This window comes from Pinus tabuliformis, chromosome 7 (genome assembly GCF_031772625.1).
Source record: "Pinus tabuliformis cultivar Carrire ecotype Pingquan chromosome 7, CPIR1, whole genome shotgun sequence".
NCBI lineage: Eukaryota > Viridiplantae > Streptophyta > Pinopsida > Pinales > Pinaceae > Pinus > Pinus tabuliformis.
In genome coordinates this window covers 796,946,245-796,960,758 of record NC_142293.1, presented here as the reverse complement: position 1 = coordinate 796,960,758, position 14,514 = coordinate 796,946,245, and positions in this window count along the sequence as shown.

Here is a 14,514-nt window from a genome sequence, read left to right as displayed (position 1 = left end):
AGCGACAGTGATTTTTTGTGACAATAGCTCAGCTATTGCTTTGTCAAAGAATTCAGTGTTTCATAAGAGAACGAAACACATTGATACAAGGTTTCACTACATCAGAGAATTAGTGAACAATGGAGAAATTGTCCTAGAACATTGCAGGACTCAGGAACAGGTAGCAGACATCTTGACAAAGCCACTTGATCAGAAGAGCTTTGAATTTTTGAGAAAGTGTCTCGGTATGACTAAATGCCCAGCTGTTGAAATTAAAGGGGAGTGTTGAAAATGTAATTTCAACGCAGCCAGGCCACTGCCAGAAAACGTTCAGCCAACCAGCCGGAAAGCTCTCGGGTTGATTTCAGGCAAAGGTACTTTTCCGATGATCGAGCCTGAGAAATTTTGGTGATGACACGTGGTTCAGCCCTGACGTAACGCAACGTCATTTTCTCGGAGGTTAACGTTCAGCACTTGTTGGTCTTCCGATATTGCCCTCCACCGTCGGATGTGCTCCACCTTCTTCAACCGTTGATTGCCCGAAGCTGCTCCAAACCTGCATACGGCAAATATTAAATTCAATGCATTGCGTGGAGTAAAAGGTTTATGGTTGACCGCCGTAGGTGAGAGAGAGTCATTGAATTTAATGGTGCTACGTAGATTTAGGTGGGCCTTTTTATTATGGGTATGGGCACGTATAATATATGTCTTTTATATATATTTCTTATATACGGCATGTATTAAATGTGAAAACATATGTAATAAGTTTTTATGTTTTTGAGTGTGTTGACTTTCATTATGCATTGCACACGGGAGGTAAAATACATAGGTGTTCACAGCAACGAAAAATTGATGATGGCGCAGTAAAAGGTGAAACACACAGCAGTGTGTAAAAAGATAGAACCAGGTGATGTAATTTTTTTTGGTGTAGAGAAAAACCATGTGTGGTTTTGCACAGCAGTGCATAGAGCGATTTTTGTAAACCTGTGTTATTTTTATTTACAGCAGTAAACTTATGTAAACTTTTATTACAGCAGTAAGTTGTTGTTTTTCACAGCAGTGAATATAAAAGGGATTTTACAGTGGTAGATTTTTGCATCAGATTTTAATGAATAGAATGTTTTAATGGTGGTGAAATACTCTGTCTCTCAGTGAAATTTCTTTTAAGTCTTCTGTGTGCACAAAAGATCTTGGAGCAAAAGAAACAGAGCATTGTCTCTGTGTGTTTGTTTATTTGGTTTTTGGTATTTTCCCCTACAAAAATACCCAACATAGACGAGTGGGCAAGTTAAAGTTTACGCTGTTGTGATTAAGGGGAGGTGTTAGAATAATAATCACGAGCAGTCAGTGTTTATTGTATGATGCGAGTAGTTGGTGTCAATTGGCGAGGATAGTCGGCAAAATTAGATAAGAAGTTAATGATCCTCTTCCGTAGCTTTACCGATTGGGTTTTGTATAAATGTATGTGCTATGTAATGCAATAAACAAGCTCTTGTGAAGAGTCTGGTATTTCCAACATATTAGTGGCAATGTTACATTGCTGGGGAAATAGAATACAACGCTAATGGTATGGTTAGCGCTAAGTATAATGCCTCATTCCAACCTTCTATAGACAAATGTATTCTAATAAATTTATAGCTGTGGGTTACATTGCTCGAGAAATAGAATACAACGCTAATGGTATGGTTAGCCCCAAGTATAATGCCTCATTCCAACCTTGGATAGACGAATGTATTCTATTAAATTTACAGCTATTTGACACCTTTACCATGGTTGTGCATTCACCATAACTAAATACAAAATTGTGTGAAGTAATAACCCGGGAAAATTTTGTGAATTTCATCCAATTTCGTAGTTACCGTCTAGATGTGGATGGGGTTGTGTGGCGGGGAAAGGGAAAAGCCTATTCGGAAGAGACATGGATGATTGTGAGAACGAGGTGACCCTCTACCTCCACGCACTAATTTCCTGTGTTTGTCAATGACATAACTTTATGCCATGATATGAAATTCTGTACCATGCATAGTTTCCTAACTCCCGTCAGTAGTCAGTATCTTTGGTTTCTAGTTGCTTAGTAATCTTCTCGATGATGTAATCCTCCAAGCTTAGTAGATTTCCTTGCACCCTTGCGATAACTATGGTGGTTGATCAGTTGAGTAGGCCCCTTGTACCTTTAATATTTCTTGAGGTATTGAGTCCTCCTAAAGGTCAACATCAAAATTTATACGCGAGGGTCGATTAAACCATCATGCAAACTCAACCGAGACATTGGTAAGCCATGAGTCATGATTGATTGAGGCAGAATTGATTCTCCTGTGTAGAATCAGACCTTTTGTTGAAAGGATCTGATCCGGATCTGAGACATTGGTAAGCCATGAGTCATGATTGATTAGGCAGAATTGATTCTCCTGTGTAGACTCAGACCTTTTCTTGAAAGGATCTGATCCCTTGCCGATGCATCTATTGGTCTCTTGGCAGTAGTAGAAGATAGTTTTAGTTAGATGAAGGGATGCATTCCCCAACATCTATATTTGGTAATCCTTCACTTTCTGTTAAGCACGCCGTTTAACTCTTGAATTTTGTCGGGGAATTACTATAGTTTTGAACGTTAGTTTGAGAGACGTGTTAAAGATTCAATGGCGTGGAAACATGTGTATCTAACAATTCAAATGTGTGTAGTTATGGAGTCCCCACGTAGATCTAGTGATTTAACCACGTTCAGTTAATCTATAATGCCAACCTAATCGCTAATCGTCGATATTATAGCAATGATTGGTGTCGAGTACACTAGCGTGAAAATCCTCTACGGTAAGACTTCCATGGACTCGAGTTTAGAATGTGGAGAATCGTGAGCCTGGGTAGTTGAGGGTTGTTGGAATTAGGTATGAAGTTAGAGATGCACTCATAATATTATAGTGCCATTTATTCACTGGATTCGCTCAATCATATGATTGTGATGACTCCACCATCAGTCATACTCCAAAGCATACTTACCAAATTCGACCGTACTGATTAAAAAATAGGAAATTCGATTGTTCGATTCGGTTCGTCTAATAATAAGTCAATCGAAGTTCGGTGCAAGACTAATAATACAGGGCGAACAATGCACATTTTAATGATATTTTGAAAGCAGGTTTTTAATGAAATTCATGTTAATATATATTAAACTATGGCGGGATGTATACGAAATGCTATAGCGTCGATAAGATGTTCGCTGATAATCCGCCATCAGACGATTTATGGGGCAGGGTAGTTTTCATCCAGACTATGATGTTGTTTTAAGGTATATATAATGGACAGTTTTGTAAAGTAATAGCTTTGTTTTGTATATAATTCCCTGATCCCCGATGACCCATTAATGATAAACCCATGGTTTTCTACTCTGATAATCCGCCATCAGTAACTCTCTCTTTTGTGTTCGGTGCAGGGCTACAGAGAAAACAATGCATATTTCAATGAAATTTTGGGAGTAAGCTTTTATTGAAATTCAAGTTAATATATGTTAACGCTTTTAATGAAATTCATGTTAATATATATTAACTTATGGTTTGGGAGATTTATAGAATGTCATAGAATATATTAGGGCTTATGATATGTACTAACGTTTAAAAAATAATAAGTTAAAGGAGAGTATTGAAAAAATAATAAGTTAAAGGAGAGTATTGATGTATGTGTTATTTTTAATATATAAATTAATAATTTGTAAATTTGTGGAGTTATATATTTATTAAATTTAGAAAAAAAATAGAAAAATATTATGATTTTTTTTAAGAATTTTGAGTAAGTATAAAGTTGTAAGAGGTGTAAAGAATAAAAAATGTTAGTAATTATAATATGGATTTTGTATGGTTATGTGTAATACATAATTTGTATACAAATTTACTTTATTAAACATTATAGTATATAATAAATAGTTAGTTATATGAATAAATATAAAAATTTCTAGAATTTATTATTATAAATGTAAAGTTCTAATTTTTATTTTTGTATATAATTTTATTTGTGTAAAATAAATTTAAATTTTTTTTGAAATTATCAAAATTATAATTTTTTTATTTTAATTTTTAAAAATGTTATATATAAATTAGTGATAAAAATATACTTAATTTTTTTCATATTAAATTTTAAACAATAATTTTTCTTATACAAAATTAAATTTAAAATATTATTTTTTTATTTTTTTAAACACAAAATTAAATTGAAACTCCACTCCAATTTCAATTCAAACTTAGTAACTATGCTCCAAAGTAATATCTCTCTGACTGCATTATTTATGTGCACTGTCCATGAAACATTTCCTTCAATGCTATCCATGGGGTTTTAAGAAATAGTCCTTAATTAATATAGGAATCACGATACGGTTGTTATAAACATTTGTGCAACAACTAAATCAGTCATATACGATTCACTATACAGTTGTTATAAACTTTTGTGCACCAACTAAATAGTGTATAGTGTAGATATATTTTAAATCTAGATTAGATATATTTTAAATTTAAATAAAATAGGGAAAAAATTATTTTAAAAGAGATTTGATATTTATCCAAATTTATTTAGTTTTAAAATAAAAATGTTTTTTAATATATATTTATTTACAATTTTACTGTTTTTAATCAAATTAAAATAGATTTATAAATTTAAATAAAAATTAATTTTGAAAAATATAAAAGAATTTAATTTAACTTTTTTATTATAATTTTAATTTCATAAAATTAAAGCATATCTTTATTTTTAAATTAAAATAAATCTTATATTACAAATAAATAAAACAATAAAAAACTTATAAATAAATAATTCAAGAAAATGAAAATATTACCACGCATAATTTTGGAATAGACATTAGTCATTATTTTAAATTTTATCTCAATTTTATTTTCAATATATAATATTATAAAAATTTATTTATTATTTTAAATAAAATATATTAAAATATATTTATAAGTTTAAATAAAAGATAATTTAAATAAATATAAAAGAATTTAATAAATCTCAAAGTTTTATAAAATTATAATTGGATTAAAAATAAGTCTCAATTACAAATAAATTTAAACAATAAAAAATTTATAAAAAAGTTTATAAAAAATAAATTCAATTCAAGAAAATGGAAATGTCACTTTAGATGATTTTGGAAGAGACATTATCATCATTCCAACCTTTATTTATCATCCCATTTCATTGTATAATACTATTTATAAATCTATTTTTAAAGTTTTAATTGACTTGCACATCCACTAGTGGACTTATTGATTGTCGTACTATGAGTAAAAAAAATCAAACTATTATTATATTTTTAAATTTTATTTTGCATGATATATGTACATTACACATAAAATCAAACTCTGAAAATAATTAATTTTCATTTTTTTTCCACAAATATATCCATCATATATAGACATAGTAGTGAGTACATATTGAAGTAAAGTTCATGCTTCAACTTAAACAAAATGTTTAATTGTATAAAATCGTATGCCTTTCGATAGGTTATAAGAAAAAAAATAAAATTATTCTTATATTTTTTAAATTTAATTTGCATGATGATCCTTTGGGGTGGTTCAATTAGTGATGGTCATGGAAATGAAGTCTCACCGAACCAGAAGTCTTGGGTTCAAATCTTGTTCTATCCCCCATCTAGGTGAGAAGTTGGAAATGATGAAGATGTAGTCCTACCAAGCTTACAAAATGAAACATTATATATACATTATACATAAAATGAAACTCTAAAAATAATTAATTTTCAATTTTTTTCCAAAAATATATCCATTCATATAGACACGTTGATGAGTCCACATTGAATTAAAGTTCAAGCTCCAACTTAAAAAACAAAAACAAAAAAACAAAAATATTGTATGAAATTGTTTGCCTTTAAATAGGTTACAATTAAAACTATGAGCATAAATTGACTACATTACCTTAATTTTATTTAATTATAAATTTAAGTTAATTTTAATTTTAGTTATGTAATTTGATTAAGTAAAAATGTTTAATAGGACAAGACATGAGATTGCAACATCTTTTCCATACTAGGATGGATAACTCCTCTCATAGAAATAAAATGTATTATTGATGATTAATCATTCATTATTAATGATTCATCTTTGGTGTTTAAGTTCAATAGGTACCTATGCATTATTCTTTGTTAATTAAAATATCCCTTCTGGGGTCAATAACAATGTCCACCCTTGAACTATTAAAATATGAAAGTTCCTTATTAAAGTTCAAAGGTGCATATGACCTACATAAGATGGTTCCTTATTAAAGTTCACAAGTGCATATGACCTACATAAGATGGTTTAATAGAATGTATAGTTCACACTTTGTACCCTTCCTAGTTCTCTTGGCTCTTTTAAATGCTACTTTCGTAACTTTGACTCTCATGTGGGATTAAATTTGGTGTGTTTCCCCTGTATTAAGGTACAATCTGCTTGGTGCAATGAGCGTAACCCACGAAACTTGTCCCATGGGAATATCACATGACATATGAACTATGAATTTTGAATGAAGGTGATGCACCTTTGGTGCTTGAGCTATTTTCATTATTTTTATTCCAACCCTGATAATATTTCCCTTTTAATTTTGTTTGGTTTATTTTTCATTTGGATTTTTGGTGTGCTGTGGAGCACTGCTTGGAAAATGATATGAATTTCTTGAAAGTTCAAATTATTTTCTCCTGTGTTTCCATGTTTCTGACTTTTAAATTTCATTTTTCCCATTCAAGCTCAAGTGGAAGATGGATTCAATGCCCCTATCAACTAGGTATATTCTTGTTTCAATTATTTACAGTGATATTATTTTTCGTGGCTTTGTATTATTGTGTTGGAAACATAGTATCATGCCATAGTTATTTAATAAACATGTTATGGTCGTAGGTGGGCACATTCTACCTCTACGTGTGAAATTCTGAAGTTTTGATTTTGTGGCTCGTTAAAGCATTTTGCAACTTGACCTCAGGTGGGTAGGAGCTCATATTGGTATTATGTTCTCCTCTTGGTCCTCACAAATTAGTCTTGCTTAGTTTTTGTTTCCAAAATGCTACATTCCCTCACCCTTAGGTGCTAACGACGATGGAGGATTTGGGGCTTATCCTATTGTAATAACTCCCTTTTATACCAATAATATTTTATTTTTTTCTTTTATTGTGTTTCTAATAGGTAAATATCGCTCCATCATTCATACTTATGGTATCCCCTTACCCTGACAACCCTGTATAAATTCTCCTATGGTATCAGTGCTCTATTTTCATATGGCAGGGATATTGTTAATGATTAATTGAGTTAAGTTATCTCAGGAATAATGTCTAACGCCCAATAGTACAAAATGGCTAATTAGTTACTAGAAAAAGACTAAAATTAGCATGTAAATGATTATTTTTCAGTCGGTGACCAATAATAGCTAATTTATAGTATCTTATAACGTGAGCAATTTTTAGTTGTTTTTAGCTTAGTCATTAATTGGTTGTCTCAATTTTATTATCTACTAGTATATTTAGTCATAAATTTGGTCATTAATTTAGTCATTGATTTATCCATTAATGGCCACAATTAATGACCAAATATAAAACAAAATATATTACTAAATGGTCGCATGAGAAAACCAATTAATGAGTAAAGAAATATGTCCAAAATGTTGGTCGTGTTATAAGATACTGTAAGTTAGCTACTAATAGTCATATATATGAAAACTTTGGTCATCATTTGAAACCATTTAATGGTCAAAGTAATATGACTAAATTTTGGTCGTCTATAAGATACAGTAAATTAGCTACTGATAGTCATATATATGAAAAAATTAGTCATCATTTGTAATCACAAATTTATCATTTGCAGTAGTCATTTATCCTTTTCTGGTAGTTTCATATTCATTATATAAATGACTAATTTAGTAGTTTATAGTCGTTGCATTTACTTTCATTAACAACTATTACAAGAAACTAATTTAGTCATATATTCATTTTATTTGTCATCATCATTAATCAACATAAATTACTAATTTAGTAGTTTTAGATTGATTTTATGCATTTATTATTAATCAAAATAAATTAATTAGTATGGTTTTTCAACTGAATTATAAAAAAAAAATGTCATACTATGTACATGTTCAGCCAATATGAAAACACAAAGTTACTGATCAGGTGCTCAGTATTTAGCTCAAAAATCGAAGTGATCAAAATCACTCAAAACCTAAACGATCACGTCTATCTCGACGATATGATCCCAACACAACTTGTTTCACTCAAAACGAAGCTCGTATGACGAAGACATTGCGTTCTGTCCACTTTGTCAAATAGTGGAATTTTTTAAAAAAGGTACAGTCGTTGCACAATGTGCAGTCTATATTGCTGGCATGGTAGGTGACTATGCAGGTCAATGGGTTGGTCAACAACTAATGGAGTTTCACCAAATGGCACGTTGTGGTTGGTTTATTATTTGGTGAGTTGGTGTTTTTTGATTAGTTAGAGGATGGACCAATGAGGAGGAGACATGCGGCAAGCCCAAAAGCAGCCACGTGTCCCTCCCCAAAGGTCGGGTATCTATCGGTGTGCAGTAGAAAAATTTATGGACGGTTTGGCAGAGTCGAAACCGTGACCTAGCCCGAACAAACTCCACAACTTACCACTACACTACCACCATGAGTCTTAACATGTAACAGTTTGAGTTTGTATATATTATGCTTAACCATAGTAGTTGGGGGAAAGAGGGAGCCAACCCATGGGCTAGCCCCTACCCATGTGAATACTAGCTTGAAGACTGGCGGCTAACGATTAACGATTAACCAAAAATCATGCTTAATGCACTAATCAAGTTTAACCTGTAATTAGTCTTCACTTATCACCTAATTAATGTGCAGTTAGCTTTCTGAAAAATTTAGAATTTTCTCCAAAATTAACGGGATTAACTAGAGTTCCTCTAGTTTTAGTGGATTTTTACTCGGAGAAACTGTTTTGGCCATAACTTTTGCAATTTTCGACCAAATTGGGATAAGGAGAAGGCATTCATAGATTATTTTGATGTTCTGAGCACATTGAAGTAGGTTTCCGGAGCAGTAGAGCATTATAAACAACATTTTTTCCATTATGAGCTAATAAAAAGGTCGAAGACATGGAATCTAGATGAAGGAGATGTAGCCCAGGAGGGATGAAATTCTTCATCAAAACACTATGTTAAGGGTTCATTTCTATGATCTGTTGTACATTTGTTTGTTGTTGTTCAACACTTTCATGTCATGCTATTTTGCTCATAAAATTGACATAAAACTTGACTAAATTTACTTGCTCGTTCACAAACACCATAAAGGAAACCTATGGACATCAAGCAAATGATAAGAAATTGTTTTTAATTCTAAAGTTGAAATTAGCACAACAAAACTAACATTCAACAACAGATCAAGTTGGTATCAGAACAAAGGTTATTTTCTTGATTGCTTGAGTTTTGTGCAACTAGGGTTTTAATGGTTACAAATTTGTGATTCTTACAAGGTTAAAGTTGTAGAGAGGAGAAGGGAAACTTTTTGTTGCAAATCCTGAGGTAATGCCCATAAGAAGGAGAGCCACAAGGCCAAAATATCCACCCAAAGTTTCAATCCCAGTTTCACATGAAGCACCTCAAGTTTAACCTTCAATTGATATTTAGGAGGTATAAGAAGTACTAGAAGCTGAGCTTGAATCCAAAGCCATCATGTTTGGAGTGGGGGATACTGAAGGTGTTTCAGAAGAGCTATAATTCAAGAAATATTTCTATGATTTAACTGACATGGCTAGAGTCCTCTTTGAAGAGAGGAATACTAGAATGGCTACAGAGAGTTCTAAGCCCCCACGTGGAGATGGATGCTCAAAAGATAAAAAATATTAAAAGGAGGAATCAAAGGGTAATGGAGGAAGGCCTTATCCATCTCCACCATATTCATCATCCTACGCATCATCCTCATCATATTAAACAACATCACCTTCCACTTCCACCACAAAAAGTATTCATACTCACTCAAAAACACCAAAAGGAAAAACTCCCTTACTCAAATTGGATATTAAGTTTGAACTTCCCATATATAATGATGAGGTGAATGCACAAAAGTTAAACAATTGGATTAGAAAACTAGAGTTTTATTGCAGAATTCAAAATCTTCAAGAAGATGACATAAAAATCCAGTTGGCTTCATTAAATCTATAAGGAAAAGCACTAGTTTGGTCAGAAGCAAAGACTCAAAGGAAATGTGAATTCATGGTAAGATATCCATTTCTTGGGTTGAATTTGTTTTTTCAATTAATAGACAGTTTTATCCTTTAGCCTATATGCAAAAATACATTATGAGTTCACAAAAATTTAGGCAAATCAAGGGCCAAACAATTCAAGACTATACCCAGGAGTTTAGCAAAAGGGCTTTGTTGCTAGGAGTAAACTTGAACTCCCAAGATACTCTCTTGATATATATTGGGGGTTTACCTTCCTAATTAAAACATACTATCCTTATGTTCAATCCAAACAATTTAGATTTGGTATGTGTGCAAGCCACACACCTTGAAGCAAGAGGAAAGAACATTCAGGAAGCGGGTGGTAAGAAGAAGCCATTCAAGGCTAAGGAGATTCAAGAGAAGGGTGGAAAATGGAAAGGAAATAAGAATGCAAGTGTGAAGAAATAATGGGAGAAAACTATATGCGAACATTGTTCCAAAGTGAGGTATGATGAAACCCACTGTTAGAAATTACGTCCCAAACTAAGGCCTAAGAAAGAAAACAATAAGGGAAAACAAAAGATGACCACTACCACACAACATGATCGTGGATCCGATTCTAGTGATGAGACCAAGATTTCAGGCATGGTCACAAAAGGAAAAGAAGCTATTGCAAGGACTAGTTCCTCACATAGTCACAACAACACTGCAAATGAAGAATCAAGGATAGATTTGTTCCATGTAAGGGTAATTTCAAATCATACCAAGATTGATGCATTATTTGATATTAGGTCACAATCGAACTTAATTTCAGAAGACTTGGTCAAAAACATTAACCTTGAAACTATACCTCATCACAAGCCATATCCCTTGGTTTGGATAGTCAATAATGCAAATTTACAGGTCACAAGGAAATTCTTATTCAGGTTTTTCATTACTGAAAAATTCATTGATGAAGTTGAGTTAGAGGTAGTTCCACTTGACATCTTGGGAATCATTTTGGATGTCCATATTTGTATGGTAGGAAATAGGTATTTTATCGTCATGAGAAAAAATATCTATTACTCAAGGATGGAGTGGAGCATATTGTGAGAGCCCATCACAGAAGGTTAAAAATTTATTTGGTTAATGTAGGCAAGATGAAGAGCCTAGTAAATGAAAGTAAAAATTGTGTGCTTCTCATGATCAAGAAAAATAATGATATAGATTATGAATCTTTTGAAGGTTGTGATGATAAGTTAAAATATGATTTGTTTGATGTGGTAAGCAAGCATGGCGAGATGTTTCAGGAACCCAAGTGGTTACCTCCCAAAAAGGGAATTTAGAATGAGATACAGTTGCAGTAGGATGTTCCACTTCCAAACATTGACATGTATCGCATGTCGATTATGAAGAACATGGAAATCAAGAAGAAAATAAAAGAATTTTTTAACAAAGGTATCATATTCCCATATAATTCGCCATGTGGTTCACCCATTGTCATGGTGCCAAAGAAGGATGAGACCTGGTACATGTGTGGATTTTCGTGCAATGAATAAGATAATGGTAAATAATCATTATCCACTACCAAGAATTGATGATTTACTTGATCAATTGAGGTATGAAAATTATTTCTCTAAGTTAGAATTACGAAGTGGTTATCATCAAGTTAGAATAGCTAAAGAGGACATTTGGAAAACCACAATTAAAACTAAACAAGGATTGTTTGAGTGGCTTGGTATTCCATTTGGTCTAACAAATGCTCTAGCTACTTTTTTGAGAGTTATGAATAGTGTATTGAGACCATTCCTAGATGAATTTGTCATTGTTTACTTAGATGATATTCTCATATTCAGCAAATATAGAGATGAACATATCATCCATGTGAACAAATTACTTGATGTCTTGGGAAAAGAACAGTTGTTGTTTTTAAGGATGTCGAAGTGTGAATTTGCCAAGACTTATTTAATTTATTTGGGACACATTGTTGGAGGAGGTGAGATGAAGTTAGAACCCTCTAAGGTTGAGGTAATTTTGAATTTACCCAAGCCCAATACAATTATAGAGGTAAGAAGCTTTCTCGAGGTAGCACAATATTGGAGGAAATTTATTGCTAATTTGTCTTCCATTGCAGCACCACCACATGCGTTGACTATTGTCAAGTCTTCCATTTGATAGATGTACATCATAAATAATTTGATGCTTTAAAACAAAAGATCATTTTAGCACCGGTATTGGATCTTCCAGATCTTAGACAACCATTTTAGATTCAAACGGATGCTACTAATTACGCCATGGAGTAGTTCTTATGAAACATGGTAAGCCCATTTCATTTCATTCTGAAATTTTTAATGGAGCTGAGACTAACTATCCCACTTGTGAAAAATAACTTTATGCATTGGTACAAACTATTAAAAAATGGAAACACTACTTGATGGGGAAGGAAACCATTACCCATACCGACCATCAACAATTGTAGTACTTACAGTCACAGCCAAAGTTGCAACAATCATGACACTTCAGATGGATGGATTTTCTACAAGAGTTTCATTTGGTTATCAAATACAAAAACAGAATCTACAATAAGGTAGTTGATATTATTTCTAGGCCTATTGTAAATTCATCTATTATACTCAAGCAAAATTTTGTTTTACATGAAAGTTACATTGAGAAATATGCATATGATAATGACTTTCAAGATGCGTATGCAAGCTTAAGGAAAGGAAACCAAATTGAAGAGTTAGATTACCATGTACATAACAGTTTGTTGTATCACTTGGGAAAGTTATGTCTTCCAAAGGGAGAAAGAAACAATATCATAAGGGAGGCGCACACTTCATTGATTGCTGGACACTTTGGTGTAGGCAAGACAATAACGAATCTCCAAAGGTATTGTTATTGGCCACACATGTTTGATAATTTCTGTCGTTTCATTAGAGGATGTTTTTTGTGCAACAAGTAAGCCTAGCAATAGCAAACTAGGATCGTACACTCCACTTCTAGTACCTTCACGTCCATGGGAGAGTATCTCAATGGATTTTCTAGGAGGCCTTCCATTGTCAAGGAAAGGTCATGATTACTTATCTGTAGTTTTAAACAGGTTTAGCAAGATGTGTATTCTAATGCCATGTAAAAAAATTTATAGTTGAACAAGCAACTCATCTTGTCTTTCAAAATATTTGGGTTCATTTTGGTCTTCCTACTTCCATTTTAAGTGATCGAGATTCTCAATTTCTTGGGATTTTTTGGTCAAATTTGTGGGAGATGAGGGACACTAAGTTTAAGAAGAGTACAACCTTTCATCCACAAAGAGATGGACAAACTAAGGTGGTCAATAAGACAATCATTCATCTTCTTAGAGTATATTGAAACAAACATCCCAAGTTGTGGGATGAACAGTTGCATTACATACAACATGTATACAACAAGGTAAATCATTCTTCCACAAACACATCACCATTTGAGGCATGTTTTGGGGACTTGCCAAGATCGCCATTGGACTTCATCATTGACAAAAATGTCACCATCGATGGTCATAGTGACATTGATAAGGAAAGGAAGTTCATTAAGCAAATTCAATTGATACATCACACAGTGCAAGAACAACTTGAAAAGAGTCAAAGCAGGTACAAGGCAAGGCGTGACAAACACCATGTCAATCATAAATTTCAAGTTGGAGATCAAGTTTGGTTATATATTAGCAAAGAGATACTTCAAGGGGAAGGTAAAAAGATGAACCCAATCTGTTATGGTCCTTTTAAAATTCTAGAAAAGATTGGTAACAATGCATTTAAGCTAGATTTTCCTCCTTATATGAAAATATACTCTGTTGTTAATGTTGAGAATTTGAGATTGTTTGAGCCTCCTTTGGTTGATGATCAAGGAGATCATGTTTAGCTACCATCAATAGATGATTTTTCACCAGAATATCTTGATGAAATTTAGCAAGTTCTCATACTTGACAAAAAAAGTAGAACTTTGAAGAGAGGGAATATCAAATACCTTTGAGTGGGACTGGAGGGACAAAATCCTTCTAAGGCCAAATGGTTGTAGATTGAGAAGGTGAGGGAGTTGTACCCTCATTTGTTGAAACATTGATAGTATCATTTTGGGTCCAAAAGGCTTCCAATGGGGGGAATGATCGAGTGCTCAGTATTTAGCTCAAAAATCAAAGTGCTCATAATCCCTCAAAACCTGAATGACCATGTCTGTCTTGGTGATATGATAACGCAACTCTTTTCAATGAAAACAGAGCTTGTATGAGGAAGATATTGTGTTTTGTCCACTTTTCCAAGTAGAGGAATTTTAAAAAAAAGTACAATCACTACATAGTTAATAGTCCATACTATTGACATGGAAGGTGACTAGGCTACTCAATAACTAATGGAGCTTTT